General features: G+C 44.8%; 1 protein-coding gene across 1 annotated transcript in view; it reads left to right on the top strand.

Annotated features, from left to right (window-relative positions):
- Positions 1-16,709, top strand: part of PROX1 (prospero homeobox 1) — an 86,255-nt gene that overhangs the window by 15,517 nt on the left and 54,029 nt on the right. The window lies entirely within an intron of this gene.

Genomic DNA, 16,709 nt, shown 5'->3' with positions numbered 1-16,709 from the left:
TCAATATAATATATTAATCGGCTAATGTCACTGGGGGTACAAACGTTGATTTTCTTTGGTATGATCTACTCATTGTTGTTGTACAATTGAAGTTTGCACAATTCCCAGATGGTAATAGTCTTTATTCGTCGGACATTGTGCTCCTTGTACTAACCGGTACCCTGGTCAAATTCAAAATTCCCGCCTTTTTGGAAGTCTGCTTTGATAAGCCTGTCATGGAGAGGTGGATTGTCCATAATGCATTTTAAGGAAGCATTCACGAGATGTCTTGGGTGCCTGCCAGAGGGGTATGACGTCAAACAAACAACAACAACCTTCCTCTAATATATCATATTATATGAAGCAATAACAACCTTGTTTTAACCAGATACATACATATACACAGACATATACACATACGTACATACGGCCTTCCTGACCCCATATTTAAATAGTTCTGTAAATACGAGCAATTAAAACATTTCTATTCCAATCAGCAATTACTCTATTTATTTTCGCCCAGGTGTTCAATCAATCAATCGCCCAGGTGTTCAGCAGTTCACTTATTTCCAAGTGATTGGCAGTGAGTTATTCTCAAATTTTGTGGGATTTGTGATCAGAATGAGAAAGAATATCAGGAAAACATTTACTATATACATTTTAGCTTTGACTACAGAAACTTGTACTTGCAGAGTAGAGACTCTCTCTCTCTCTCTCTCTCTCTCTCTCTCCCTCTCTCCTCTCTCCTCTCTCCTCTCTCCTCTCTCCTCTCTCCCCCCGCCTCTCTCCTCTCTCCTCTCTCCTCTCTTCTCTCCCTTGTTCTCTCCAGCTCTCTACCTCACTCTCCATCTCTCCCTTCCTCTATCTCCATCTCTCTCTTCCTCTATCTCCATCTCCCTATTCCTCCATCTCCATCTCTGTCTTCCTCTATCTCCATCTCCATCTCTCTCTTCCCCTCTCTCCATCTCCATCTCTCCCTTCCTCTATCTCCATCTCCCTCTTCCTCTATCTCCATCTCCCTCTTCCTCTATCTCCATCTCCCTCTTCCTCTATCTCCATCTCTCTCTTCCCCTCTCTCCATCTTCCCCTCTCTCCTCTCCATCTCTCTCTCTCTCTTTCTCTCTCTCGTTCTCTCTTGTTCTCTCCATCTCCCTCTTCCTCTATCTCCATCTTCCTCTTCCTCTATATCTATCTCTCTTTCTCTGTCTCCATCTCCCTCTTCCTCTATCTCCATCTTCCTCTATATCTATCTCTATCTCTCTTTCTCTGTCTCCATCTCTCTCTTCCTCTATTTCTATCTCTCTTTCTCTGTCTCCATCTCCCTCTTCCTCTATCTCTATCTCTCTTTCTCTGTCTCCATCTCTCTCATCCTCTGTCTCCATCTCTCTCTCATTCTCTCCCTCTCTCTCCATGTGCCCCTCTCTCCTCTCCATCTCTCTCTTCCTCTCTCCATCTCTCTCTTCCTCTCTCCATCTGCCCCTCTCTCCTCTCAATCTCTCTCCCTGCCTTTCTCTCTCCCTTTCTCTCCACCTCTCTTGCTCTCTCTCTCTCAATCTCCCTCTCTCCCACACCCTCTCTCTCCAACCCCTCTCCCTCCCTCTCCATAACTCTGACTTCCTCTCCCATTTTCTCCCCATTTCTGTCCCTCCCACTCTTCCTCCATCTTTCTCACCCCTCTCCATCACCCTCTCTCATTCTCACCCCTCTCTCATTCTATCCAATCTCTCTCCCCTCTCTCTGTCTCCACCTCTCTCTCATTCTCTCCCCTCTCTTCCATCTGCCCCTCTCTCCACTCCATCTCTCTCTTCATCTCTCCATCTCTCTCATTCTCTCCCCCTCTCTCCTCTCAATCTCTCTCCCTGCCATTCTCTCTCCCATTCTCGCTACCTCTCTTGCTCTCTCTCAATCTCCCTCTTCCTCTATCTCCATCTCTCTTTCTCTGTCTCCATCTCTCTCTTCCCCTCTCTCCATCTACCCTTCTCTCCTCTCCATCTCTCTCCTCTCCATCTCTCTCATTCTCACCCCTCTCATTCTATCCCATCTCTCTCTCCCCCACTCCCTCTCCTATTCTCTCTCTCTCTCTCTCTCTCTCTCTCTCTCTCTCTCTCCCCCCCCCCCTCTCTCCTCCACTCACTCTCTGGCATGTTTTATTAGCCAACCAAATGGTACATTAAACGTGGTATGAGTAAAGGTTTCCATGAGGGGAATTTTGTTAAATTTCAATGCAGATCTTCCTTTCAAATCCGTGTCCTAATGCATTTTTACGGCATGTATTGTGGTTGCAAAATACGTGTTCTTGATACAAAATGCCTCAAAAGAGTTGTTGTTATTTAATGCAGTGCCAAGTGATCCAGTGATAAGCAGTCGAGATTTTCTTTCCCCTGAAATGCCATGGAAAAGCAGCAAAAAGGAACACTATCTCAACTAAAGGACCATTTTAATATTTTGGCTTCATTCCAAACTCCGCTTCTTCCGAAGGAATTATTAAATTATGATTCCGTGAGTAACGGCACTGACATTAACAATATGCTACCTTAGCGAAGGGTCGCTGGTTGATTTCTCTTCGTGGATGTAATTGCGGTGATGTCATTTGCGTTGATATCCGGACGCGATCACAATGTCCTCCGTATCGGGCCCGTTTATTTGGGGTCCGGATCGGGGCGCTTCCATCTTAACCGTGACACTCGAACCACGTGCTTCATCCCAGGAAAATGTACTTTTCATTCAGCAAGGCATAAAAAGGTTACAGTTGACTAAGCATTATGAAACACGCACAAAACATTAACATTTGAATATCAAGCTCCTTAATTACATCGCTGCTTCACCAGAGGGGATGAAGATTTCCATTTCTTGACATTATCCGACATTTCCAACAAAGAAAAAAAAGCGTATTTTTTCGGGGAGGGGTGAGGGGGGGCGAGTTTCCAAGAGGTCTACTAAATGTACTCGTGTGTAAGCGAAGGACCTTGAATTATTCAGAGATGTTTCTTTCAGGCTGATCACCAAAGACCTTTAAAGACAGCGGGGAAATCTTCAAAAGGCATTTCCTTTTTGTGGCAGTACTTTTGCCTTTTTGATTCAGGGAATCTGAAGGATTTTTTTTCCTCTCTCTCTCTCTCTCTCTCTCTCTCTCTCTCTCTCTCTCTCTCTCTCTCTCTTTATAACTTCATTTGAAGAAATGTTGCTTTATTGGTGGCTTGAAAGCGTTTTGCATTTTATGTCCTCTTCCATATACCGTGGTCTCCACTTACATATTTTATAGCAACGCAATCACCTCGGTTATTTACGTTTGTCTTTTCCGAGCAGAATGAGCCCAACCTTGAATTGCATCATCAGTTTTGCTCTTTATTTTTTCTATTCTCTCCGATCTTTCACATGTTTAAATTTTATTTCGCTTTCGAATAGGCAGAGACGGAGAGCCGATATGATTTTTAACGTGCTTAGGAACCGGTGAACGGCGGCCCTCGTTGTGACCTGCCCTCGTGCCATGGTCAATAATTACTCTGAGACGACATGCCAGTTTGCCGTATGGGTCAAGGGGACCCCGGCAGATGGATGGAATATCAAAAAGGCCCCTTCTGCCTGCCCCCTCTTTGCTGTCCGTCCTGTTGCCCTCTGCTCTGCCTGATGGAGCGTGCCTCCATCACAGACAGCCCCCTGCTGTCGTTTGAAAACCACCGTTTTTCTGCTGTGACCTACCCCAAAAGGCCCCCCTTAATTACTCATTCCTTAGATTGGGTCTCTTCAAAGGTACACCGGTGCACCAGGCCGCAGTGCCCACACCCCCCGCTGTGTGACGGAGAGTCGATCTTCTTATTCGTGTCAGAGCACCAACTGCTTCCTCAGGATAACGACCGTGCCTGCAGCCTGAAACACCTTAGCATGGATTCGGTTTTAACAATACATTTTATCTTTTTATTACATTTCATTACGCTGCACCCACCAATTTCGATGGACTCTAGACAGGGTTCTTAAACAAACCGTATGAACACAGCGGGTCACCGGAAAGGAGGTGCACGGTGATGAACTACATGTAAATTGCAGCCGTGTGACTACGGAGTTTGGATTTGTCTTTAATGCCGGCCTTTAATGACAGTGTGCCGTGCAACTGTTACACTTTGCCATATTACACCCACGTATCGGTTGGCCAAGACCCAAACTCAAAACGGCGGCATTAAAACTTAGAAGTGTGCTTTGTAGCACTTTTGAAAGAATTTCTTCAGTCAGAGGCTCTACCTAGCAATTTGAAGTGTCCGCTTGAAGGTCCAGACAATAGGCCCAGCATGAATAATAACAATGATTTTTGGTAATTTAAAGCATTTGCACCAAAAATTATGATTTTATATATATTTTCCTACAAAATACTGGTGAAGAAGGGGATACTTTTGGGACCTGTCCAGGGAGGCCAGGCCGTGTGTGCATGTGTGCGTTAAAATGGCTCTTTGAAAGCATCCAAGCAGAAAGAGCTTTCCCCTTTTGGCTTCTTTAGCTACTGATTGTGATTCGCATCTTCTGAGTGCATGGCCATCTGTCCTGGTAATGATGAGGCAGCTGTGGGTTATAATGCTGGTCTTGCAGGAAGGAGGAAGAGGAAGAGTGAGAGGGAAGTCAGTAGGTGAGGAGATAAGGTGGAAACTGTAAAGAAAAACTCCAAACAGTGTGTGTGTGTGTGTGTGTGTGTGTGTGTGTGTGTGTGTGTGTGTGTGTGTGTGTGTGTGTCGGGGTTTGGAGGGGGGAGGGGTGTTTGGGGGTGAGGGGACGGAAGGTTCTTTCGCTTACTTGCTTATCTGCCATTATTTTGCCTATTTTGTAAGACAGACAACCGATATGTCCAGGTGGTACCTTTTGAGCAATTCCATGATGCCAGGTTTTTAAAATAGTCATTTTCCGTTATGATTTTACTGTTCCGGATATAGAAAGGATGCTTTCACAGACATTGCGACTTATTATTGTCAAAATATTATATTGAATTAGAGGACACTACATTGATGTCATTGCTCAATATATGGGGCAACACGACCCAGATCAGTCGGCAGAGAACAAATGCATTGAGCAGGTCACATGGTGTCCATAAGACGCCTGTGAATAGTCCAGCTTCGGAAAACCTCAGGCCTGATGATTTGGCAGAAAAACGTTCCTTTTGCCACTTGGGTCTGCCTGGTGTCAACAGGAACTCAGCTGTAGTGAGGTTAAACTGCGAGCGAAAGACAGTGCAGCTAGTAGACAAGATTGCAGAACTTATCGCTGCTGCTCCATTTCTTGGAAACCTTTTGCACCTGCTCTCGTGGCTTGATCGCATGGCAACCCAGCTGCTCGGTCTGCCTTGGCAGGTGCTTCTGAACCACCTGCTTGTCTGCGGCTCGACTCCACCCCTTCCCACCTCCCCACCACCCGCCATCTTCCAGATCCATTCGACTTCACCAATTGGCTCACAAGTTTAACTTTCCCAAGCATCATGTCGAGGCTGTGCCCGCTTGCAGCATGAACAAAACTTACTAAGAAAGGTGAAAGGTTTAAGGAATCTAGAAATGTAGAGTTGGATGAGTGAAGATTCTGTTGGTATCAGAAGACCAGGAGAGAAAGTCGACGTTGAGCTGACCTTTTACCCCGGATCACACGACACGCTTTGCATCACACATTTGACACACGGCCCCTGGGGATGACTGCTTTCTTACCCTTCTGGGTGGGCACACGGCATGCTGTGCTTTCAAGGCAGAAAACGTCCCCGAGGGCATTACCCAACAAAGATGCATTGAAATCAAAAGCGTTCTAAGTAAACGGTCGAAACAGAAAAACACACACGCAATTTTACAGGTTTAAAAAGCAGAAAACCATGCAGAGGCCGCTGGTGGTGGATGTGAACCATTGCATGAGTAAGTAAAATGCCTTGACACTGAGTCTTGTCACAAGGGTAATGGGGATAGAAGCTAAGCCTTGGGGAAGATTGATGCCCTTGTGTTAGCAATGACAGGTAGAGGACTGTGCATGAAACGGAAGGGAAATCTGCAGCAAAAACGAGCAGGCTGTGGCCTTGTATTGTCCCATTGCAAAACAAAAGGAATGCTTGCATACGTGATGGCGCAACACGCCTCGGCTCTGATCAAAATGATGGTGACCATGATGCCGAGCAATGCCTCTGACCGTATGCGCATCGACATAGGAATGTGCGCCTGCGGCCTTCGAGGTTAGCCAAAGGTAAACTAGGTTCATCGGAGCTCGATCGATACCGCGATGAAATGCATCTTGATAACGCATAACATTTCTTTTCTGTCCAAAGAGCAAAGCATGCTTCGGTAGGCCTAAGATTGCGCAAAGAGGATTCGGCCTTGGCCTGAATTACTGTTGACTTACTTGTGGCCTGTTAGTCAAGGTTCCATGAAATAAAGTGTTTGATCAAGTGAGGTCAAAATCGTCCTGAATATTGGAGGGAGGTAAAAAAGAGAAGGTGATGGCTGCTCGGTCACACTTACGAAAACATCATCTTATGAGACGTGTGACATCACCTCGTTTGAGAAGGACCTGAGCCGCTGGATTATCCAATGAGAGCTCATTCGTTGTTGTGCCTCGAGTCGTGCCCATGATATGGACACCATCACCACACCCTATCAGAACACGTCTCTGCTTGTGGGATTCGTGGTTGCAACTGGAGATGTGGATTGGACCAAAGCAATGTTTGTGTTGGATTTCATGGCTTTTGGATCGAAAAACACCTGCTTTTACAGATGCCTCTTTAAATGAAAGAACACCCTGTTTCCTGAATTGCTTGTTCTTGAGAATGGTGTACCTGGGATATTCACCTGTCACCTTCTTTCCATCCATCTGTTTATCGCAGAGCTGTAACTATTTAATAGATCTCCCTGTATTTCCGAGCAATGAAAAAGACTTGGTGATCCGCTGCTTCTACTCAGCCAGCGTCAGTGCTGAGCACCAGGAGGGCAAAAATGTCATCAAGGACTCACGGTCCTCGTGCTTTAAACTCACGATGATTGTCAGGCAAGAAGAAGAAGAAAAAGAAGAAGAAGAAGCGGAATTAGAAGTAAAATACAAAATATTGTAGTTTCATGACATTTTCTCTTCTCCTTATGGAACTGCTTGGAAAGATCTCATTCCTGTGCCATTCAGCGTGTTCAACATTGTGGGATGTATTTGTGCCCGTGGTGAAAACACATTCGGTTAGAAACTTGCATGAGGGGCGATGCCTTCGTCGTTTCATTATAATCAGCAGATAAACTTTCTGTTCAGTAGTTGAAGACACATGCTTAGTAAATTGCCTTCAATCACCTTGACAGGTAGGAATTTTTATCGAACAAAAATCTTCTTGCCTTTTTAATGTCTTTGCAGCAGAAGGCATTGTGTTTTCGGGTTGTCTGTCCTGCTGTGCATCCGTCCGGCTGTGCGTCTGTCCTGCTGCGCATCCATCCGACTGTGCGTCCGTCCGGCTGTGCGTCCATCCGGCTGTGCGTCCGTCCTGCTGCGCATCCGTCCGGCTGCACGTCCGTCCGGCTGCGCATCCGTCCGGCTGCGCATCCGTCCTGCTGCGCATCCGTCCGGCTGCGCATCCGTCCGGCTGCGCATCCGTCCGGCTGCACATCCGTCCGGCTGTGCGTCCGTCCTGCTGCGCATCCGTCCGGCTGCACATCCGTCCGGCTTCGCATCCGTTCGGCTGCGCATCCGTCCGGCTGTGCGTCCGTCCGGCTGTGCGTTCGTCCGTGCGTACATAGCAGATTTTTGTTACTGCAATAATTTGCGTGAACCGCTGAATGGATTTTAACCAAACTTCTTTCTACAGACTTGGCATTTAATATGGAATATATATTTTTTCTTGACTTGGGTTTACTTTCTTAACTCATTATATAAATCTGGTGAGTTTCTTTTACACTTTGGTGATTTATTTGTTAAAAGAACCATGTCACTGATTGTCTGTCGCAGCAAGAAGTCAACAACAGGATTATATCACAGGTGGTGTGGCAAAATGTACGGACAGGTGCATTTGACGATTGGCTTCACAGTCGGGTATACAAGGGTTGTTGCGTTCTGTATTAGTGGAAAACAACTGCTGCACGTCTCCAAAAGTTATTGCCGCTTCCTCTGGAGATGGTCCGTCAACTCGACAATGCTGTTTGTCATGGAGTGGTGGCTTTACAAAATTCCGGCATGAAACAGCGTGCTATTGCTCGGAAGTATGGCATCACTCAAGATCAGGTGTCAAAGATCCTGAAACGAAATGCTCAGAGGGGTGTCCCTACTCCAATACCGAGGCCAGGACGTCCCCGCAGAACCACAAGGAGGGATGATCGCCAGCTGCACCGGTTAGTCCGCAATGGCCGTACCAAGTCAGCTAATCGGCTTAGGGCTGAGTGGCAGCAACTGACAAATGTGCCTGTATCCAGAAGGTTAGCCAACCAACGACTGGTTCAAGCAGGCTATCATGCCAGGCATCCCCTGAGAAAGCCATGCCTGACCAGACAACACCGCCAGCGCTGATTGCAGTGGGCCAGAGAGCACCGTCAATGGCAGCCAGGACACTGGAATCACGTGATCTTCAGTGACGAGTCTAGATTTCTGGTCTATCGTCAAGATGGCCGCATCCGAGTGCGCAGACAAGTGTATGAAGCCTACAACGAAGATTGTATCGTGCCAAGAGTCCAAGCTGGAGGTGGTGGGGTGACCGTTTGGGCTGCTTTTCATGCAGGGGGAAAAACTGACCTGGTTGTTCTGAATGGAAACCTGAACCAGTTCAAGTACAGGGCCATTCTGGAAGAAACATTGCGTCCATTTGCTCGTGCAGTCTTTCGTGGAAACTTTGTCTTCCAATATGACAATGCATGGCCTCATCTTGCTCGCATGATCCAACACTTTCTTGCTGACCATGATGTAGAGCATATGGAGTGGCCTGCCATGTCCCCGGATATGAATCCGATAGAGAACTTGTGGGCAGAATTAACGCGTCAAATCGACAACTTGGACCAGCAGCCTGCCTCTGTGCGTGAATTGCAGCAGACTATTGTCACTGCATGGCAAGCGATTCCTGTCCAAACCTTGGCAAATCTCGTGAACAGCATGCCTCAACGTGTACGTGCTCTCCTGAATGCTCGTGGGTGTTACACGAAGTACTGATCTGTAATTTTACTGTCCGTAATCCCAGTCATAATTTAACTGTTGTTTTTGTTTAAAAAAAAAAATTGGTTAATGTGCAAAATAAAGAAATACTTCTGGAAAACGTACAGAAGTTTAACACAGTACTGTCCGTGAATTGAGTTCGATATCAGTTTACATCACTTTCAAGGATCAATTTATTTGCTTCGAAATGTCAAATTTGGTTTTTGTTTCTTTTAAAGGTCACATTAACAAAATCTGGAATGATTTCAACATAATTCCAATGAACTTTTGGTTCTAAGTCATCTTGAAAAGTAAGTTCACCCCCACACAAAAAATATTCCATATTAAATGCCAAGTCTGTAGTATGCACCATGGCACAAAGATGAACCGATTACATTTTGGGTTTAAAAGGTCAGTTTTAAGGTCATGTGACCTGTAATTTAAAATCTTTGTTACCACAATAACTTGTAAACCACTGAAGGATTACAGCCAAACTTAACTCGTAATAAAACAAGTTAACCTATTTAATAAAATTAATTAATTCATCAATCAATTAATTTTAATTAACTAATTAATTAATTAATTTAATTATTTAAGATTTTTATTAAACAGACCATAACTCAAGTTTGAAGCATATCGTGCTCTCGCTCTTCTACTTATCTGTTTTCCCTTGCTCACACACACTCTCTCTTTCTCTTTCTCTCTCTCTCTCTTTTCTACTTATCTGTTTTCCCTTGCTCACACACTCTCTCTCTCTCTCTCTTTTCTACTTATCTGTTTTCCCTTGTTCACACACACACTCTCTCTCTCTCTCTCTTTTCTACTTATCTGTTTTCCCTTGCACACACACACACACACACACACACACACACACACACACACACACACACACACACACACACACACACACACACACACTCTCTCTCTCTCTCTTCTACTTATGTTTTCCCTTGCACACACACACACACACACACACACACACACACACACACACACACACACACACACACACACAAACACACACACACACACACACACACACACACACACACACACTCTCTCTCTTCTACGTATCTGTTTTCCCTTGCTCACACACTCTCTCTCTCTCTTCCACTTATCTGATTTCCCTTGCTCACACACTCTCTCTCTCTTCTACTTATCTGTTTTCCCTTGCTCACACTCACACACTCTCTCTCTCTCTCTCTTCTACTTATCTGTTTTCCGTTGCTCACACACACTCTCTCGCTCTTCTACTTATCTGTTTTCCCTTGCTCACACGCACTCTCTCTTTCGCTCTCTCTCTCTCTCTCTCTCTCTCTTTCTCTTTTTCTCTCTCTCTCTCTGTTTTTCTCTCTCGCTCTCGCTCTCACTCTCTCTCTCTCTCTCTCACTCTCTCTCTCTGTTTCTCTCTCTCTCACTCTCTCTCTCTGTTTCTCTCTCTCTTTCTCTCTCCCTCTTTCTCACTCTCTCTCTCTCAAATGCGACCTTTCGTTTTTCATGTGACCTTTAATTGAGGTCAAACATAACAGTGGGTTGACATCTAATGTGGGCGGAAGCATATTCATCGACGCATTCGTGTCGAATTCTATTTTGTACTTTTTGTAAAAACGATATCTTCCCTGCACAGACTTTGTCTGATCATATTAGACTTGCATATTGGCAGCGAAATGCTTTGCACGAAGAACATTCAAGACAATGGTTTTCTTGACTTGCCTTTTGTGGCTTGAGGCATTTTTCCTCCTTTGCTTGGGCAAACAGACAGCCATCATGGCTCCAGCTGTGGCTCTGAATTCGTGCGTACAGGCAAGGACATGTCTTGAGTTAACACACCAGCTTTATGGAACCTCGCCTTAAGTGAGTACAATGTAGCAGGAGTCAGAAGGTAAAGGTTGAAGTATCAACAAGAACGACGACTGTAAATATCAATTTACTTTTGCTCTTTTTTCTCAGGGTTCAGGTTGTGCATGTCAGGGTAACCTATCTTGCGGAAGAGAAGGGGGAAAGCATCGAGAATAAACCGCTGACGACAACGTCGCAGGTGGAAGAGTGACTCTCGGCGCAGCATTCGCACGCTAACATTTTATCGTTAGCGCTCGGCACGGCGCCATGCCTCCACAATGTCAAAACAGCTGCGCACAATTGGGCGAGACATGCCGGAGGAAAGTGTTTACGGCAAAGCGGAGCAAGAGGACAGCGAAATTGCTGACGCGGCCGGTGTAAAATTAGGTGGCGACAGGCTTTAATGAATTGCGCGATGGTGTGAGCATCGGCCATTAAAATAAGTTTCGTTTCGGGCTGACCAGGCCGCACCAAGTGACTAACGGCAGCAACATGGCAGCTTGGAGACGCACTCGCCTCCTTAGCAGAATGCCACCAGACCCCCGGGCCGCCTTCAATCTGTCCGCGGCAGCTTCAGATAGCCATCGCAGGCACCGGGACGCACCAAGGTCGTTCGCCGGCCGTAAGGCGCACGGCCCAGACTACGGCATATGTTTTGAGGAGACGACGGCCACGGTTAATGGTTAAGCTTTGCGTGCCTGTGTCCTCTGTTGAAACTGGGACAAGGGAAAGTCGATTAAAGGAGGGACGTTGGACAGAATAGCCCAGGCCTTTGCTGATGCGTACCTCCTTGTTTTCCTTGCTCTTGTCCCATCTTATGGAAATAGACTTGTGTTTTAATCCCAACCCTCACACTTTATCCCATTTATTTGTTTCTCAAGTTAAAACGTAGGAATGACTGTGTCAGCCGGTATGCCCGTCTCCATCATGGGAAACTCAACTTGGATTCCTTTGAGCCTACTTGTTTTCCTTCTGATGTCAATGTCTTGCTTTACTTGTACATTATAATCTTCAGTGTCATTATTATAATGTCCTTGGTCTTTAATGTAAGTCACATGATGTCGAAAGGTTTTCATTCGCTGTCTTGTAACGTATGTCCCGGTCACAGGCTGCTGTCAAATATCATTAAGCTAATTATTTTGAATCCTAACAGTGATAATAACAACATCAATAAGAGTCAATTACAGCCTGTCCCACATAAGAAATGAACCATTTATTTATGAAATAACTCGAACAAATATTAAAACATTTCAATTATGATAAAGGCATCGGGTCACATGACCAGAGCTTGCATTTATTTGCTTACTGTGAAGTCATTCAAAAAATTGTAAGTTCCTTCATCGTTTCCTTCATCTTCTTTGATAACTCTTTCGCACAGGTCAGCGGAAAGTCAGAAAACGCATTTTGTAGTATTTCCTCAGAAATGGAGGGAAATCGTTGTTTTGCTTGACTGAACAGGACATTGTCAAGAAAAGTTTAATCCTGTTTGATTCTCTCCAACGTGTCTTGAGCAAATGACAAACAAGCGGCTTGATTCTCCTCGGTGATCTCATGGAGAATGTGAAGCTTGGAATGATGCTGAATGAAGGACTAGTCTTGCTCGTGAAGGATAGTGTCAATCTTGTAATGATGCAGAATGAAGGACTCGTCTTGCTCGTGAAGGATAGTGTCAATCTTGTAATGATGCGGAATGAAGGACTCGTCTTGCTCGTGAAGGATAGTGTCAATCTTGTAATGATGCGGAATGAAAGACTAGTCTTGCTCGTGAAGGGTAGTGTCAATCTTGTAATGATGCGGAATGAAGGACTCGTCTTCCTCATGAAGGATAGTGTCAATCTTGTAATGATGCAGAATGAAGGACTCGTCTTGCTCGTGAAGGATAGTGTCAATCTTGTAATGATGCGGAATGAAGGACTCGTCTTGCTCGTGAAGGATAGTGTCAATCTTGTAATTATGCGGAATGAAAGACTAGTCTTGTTCGTGAAGGATAGTTTCAATCTTGTAATGATGCGGAATGAAGGACGAGTCTTGCTCGTGAAGGACAGTGTCAATCTTGTAAGGATGTGTAATGAAGGAATAGTCTAGTTTGTGAAGGATAGTGTCAATCTTGTAATGATGCGGAATGAAGGACTGGTCTTGCTCGTGAAGGATAGTGTCAATCCTGTAAGGATGCGGAATGAAGGAATAGTCTAGTTTGTGAAGGATAGTGTCAATCTTGTAATGATGCGGAATGAAGGACTAGTCTTGCTCGTGAAGGATAGTGTCAATCTTGTAATGATGTGGAATGAAGGACTAGTCTTGCTCGTGAAGGATAGTGTCAATCCTGTAAGGATGCGGAATGAAGGAATAGTCTAGTTTGTGAAGGATAGTGTCAATCTTGTAATGATGCGGAATGAAGGACTAGTCTTGCTCATGAAGGATAGTGTCAATCCTGTAAGGATGCGGAATTGAAGGACTAGTCTTGCTCGTGAAGGACAGTGTCAATCCTGTAAGGATGCGGAATGAAGGAATAGTCTAGTTCGTGAAGGATTGTGTCAATTCTGTAAGGATGTGGAATGAAGGACTTGTCTAGCTCGTGAAGGATTGTGTCAATCCTGTAAGGATGCGGAATGAAGGAATAGTCTAGCTCGTGAAGGATGGTGTCCATCTTGTAAGGATGCAGAATGAAGGAATAGTCTAGCTCGTGAAAGATTGTGTCAATCCTGTAAGGATGCGTAATGAAAGACAAGTCTAGCTCATGAAGGTTAGTGTCAATCGTGAAAGGATGTGGAATGAAGGACTAGTCTGGCTCGTGAAAGATAGTGTCAATCTTGTAAGGATGTGTAATGAAGGACTAGTCTTGCTCATGAAGGACAGTGCCAGTCTTGTAAGGATGTGGAATGAAGGACTAGTCTCGCTCGTGAAGGATAGTGTCAATCTTGTAAGGATGTGGTATGAAAGACGTCTTCCTCATGAAGGATAGTGTCAATCTTGTAATGATGCGGAATGAAGGACTAGTCTTCCTCGTGAAAGATAGTGTCAATCTTCTAATGATGCGGAATGAAGGACTAGTCTTCCTCGTGAAGGACAGTGTCAATCTTGTAATGATGCGGAATGAAGGACGAGTCCTGCTCGTGAAGGATAGTGTCAATCTTGTAATGATGCGGAATGAAGGACGAGTCTTGCTCGTGAAGGATAGTGTCAATCTTGTAATGATGCAGAATGAAGAACGAGTCTTGCTCGTGAAGGATAGTTTCAATCTTGTTATGATGCGGAATGAAGGACTAGTCTATCTCGTGAAGGACAGTGTCAATCTTGAAAGGATGTGTAATGAAGGACTTGTCTAGCTCGTGAAGGATAGTGTCAATCTTGTAATGATGCGGAATGAAGGACGAGTCTTGCTTGTGAAGGATAGTTTCAATCTTGTAATGATGTGGAATGAAGGACTCGTCTAGCTCGTGAAGGATTGTGTCTATCCTGTAAGGATGCGGAATGAAGGACTAGTCTTGCTCGTGAAGGATAGTGTCAATCTTGTAATGATGTGGAATGAAGGACTAGTCTTGCTCATGAAGTACAGTGTCAATCTTGTAATGATGCGGAATGAAGGACTAGTCTTCCTCGTGAAGGATAGTGTCAATCTTGTAATGATGCGGAATGAAGGACAAGTCTTCCTCGTGAAGGATAGTGGCAATCTTGTAATGATGCGGAATGAAGGACTCGTCTTCCTCATGAAGGACAGTGTCAATCTTGTAATGATGCGGAATGAAGGACGAGTCTTGCTCGTGAAGGATAGTGTCAATCTTGTAATGACGCGGAATGAAGGACGAGTCTTGCTCGTGAAGGATAGTGTCAATCTTGTCATGATGCCGAATGAAGGACGAGTCTTGCTCGTGAAGGATAGTTTCAATCTTGTAATGATGCGGAATGAAGGAACAGTCTTGCTCGTGAAGGATAGTGTCAATCTTGCAATGATGCGAAATGAAGGACTAGTCCTGCTCGTGAAGGATAGTGTCAATCTTGTAATGATGCGGAATGAAGGACGAGTCTTGCTCGTGAAGGATAGTTTCAATCTTGTAATGATGCGGAATGAAGGACGAGTCTATCTCATGAAGGACAGTGTCAATCTTGTAAGGATGTGTAATGAAGGAATAGTCTCGTTCGTGAAGGATAGTGTCAATCTTGTAATGATGCGAAATGAAGGACTATTCTTGCTCGTGAAGGATAGTGTCAATCTTGTAATGATGCGGAATGAAGGACTAGTCTTGCTCATGAAGGATAGTGTCAATCCTGTAAGGATGCGGAATGAAGGATTAGTCTTGCTCGTGAAGGATCGTGTCAATCCTGTAAGGATGCGGAATGAAGGAATAGTCGAGTTCGTGAAGGATTGTGTCAATTCTGTGGGGATGCGGAATGAAAGATTGCCTAGCTCGTGTAGGATAGTGTCAATCTTGTAAGGATGTGGAATGAAGGACTAGTTTGGCTCGTGAAGGATAGTGTCAATCTTGTAAGGATGCAGAATGAATGGCGAGTCTCGCTCGTGAAGGATAGTGTCAATCTTGTAAGAATGCGGAATGAAGGAATAGTCTTGCTCGTGAAGGATGGTGTCAATCTTGTAAGGATGATAACAAGCTTGTAAGGCTGCGGAATGAAGGACTAGTCTCGCTCGTGAAGGATAGCGTCAACCTTGTAAGGATGTGGAATGAAGGACTAGTCTCGCTCGTGAAGGATTGTGTCAGTCTTGTAACGATGCGGAATGAATGACTAGTCTCGCTCGTGAAGGATAGTGTCAATCTTGTAAGGATTATAAGAAGCTTGTAAGGATGTGGAATGAAGGATTAGTCTTGCTCGTGAAGGATGGTGTCAATCTTGTAAGGATGATAACAAGCTTGTAAGGATGCGGAATGAAGGACTAGTCTTGCTTGTGAAGGATGGTGTCAATCTTGTAAGGATGATAAGAAGCTTGTAAGGATGCGGAATGAAGGACTAGTCTCGTTCGTGTAGGATAGTGTCATTCTTGTAAGGATGCCGAATGAAGGACTTGTCTCGCTCGTGAAGGATAGCATCAATCTTGTAAGGATGTGGAATGAAGGACTAGTCTCGCTCATGAAGGATAGTGTCAATCTTGTAAGGATGCGGAATGAATGACTAGTCTCGCTCGTGAAGGATAGTTTCAATCTTGCAAGGATTATAAGAAGCATGTGAGGATGCGGTATGAAGGACTAGTCTTGCTCGTGAAGGATGGTGTCAATCTTGTAAGGATTATAAGAAGCTTGTAAGGATGCGGAATGAAGGGCTAGTCTCGCTCGTGAAGGATAGCATCAATCTTGTAAGGATGTGGAATGAAGGACTAGTCTCGCTCGTGAAGGATTGTGTCAATCTTGTAACGATGCGGAATGAATGACTAGTCTCGCTCGTGAAGGATAGTGTCAATCTTGTAAGGATTATAAGAAGCTTGTAAGGATGTGGAATGAAGGACTAGTCTTGCTCATGAAGGATGGTGTCAATCTTGTAAGGATTATAAGAAGCTTGTAAGGATGTGGAATGAAGGACTAGTCTTGCTCGTGAAGGATGGTGTCGATCTTTTAAGGATTATAAGAAGCTTGTAAGGATGTGGAATGATGGGCTAGTCTCGCTCGTGAAGGATAGCGTCAATCTTGAAAGGATGTGGAATGAAGGACTAGTCTCGCTCGTGAAGGATTGTGTCAATCTTGTAAGGATGCGGAATGAATGACTAGTCTCGCTCGTGAAGGATAGTGTCAATCTTGTAAGGATGTGGAATGAATGACTAGTCTCGCTCGTGAAGGTTAGTGTCA

The sequence above is a fragment of the Myxine glutinosa genome, chromosome 9 (genome assembly GCF_964187855.1).
Source record: "Myxine glutinosa chromosome 9, kmMyxGlut1.1, whole genome shotgun sequence".
Taxonomy (NCBI): domain Eukaryota; kingdom Metazoa; phylum Chordata; class Myxini; order Myxiniformes; family Myxinidae; genus Myxine; species Myxine glutinosa.
Note: the sequence above shows the minus strand (reverse complement) of the source record. Positions and strands in the feature narration are given on the sequence as shown.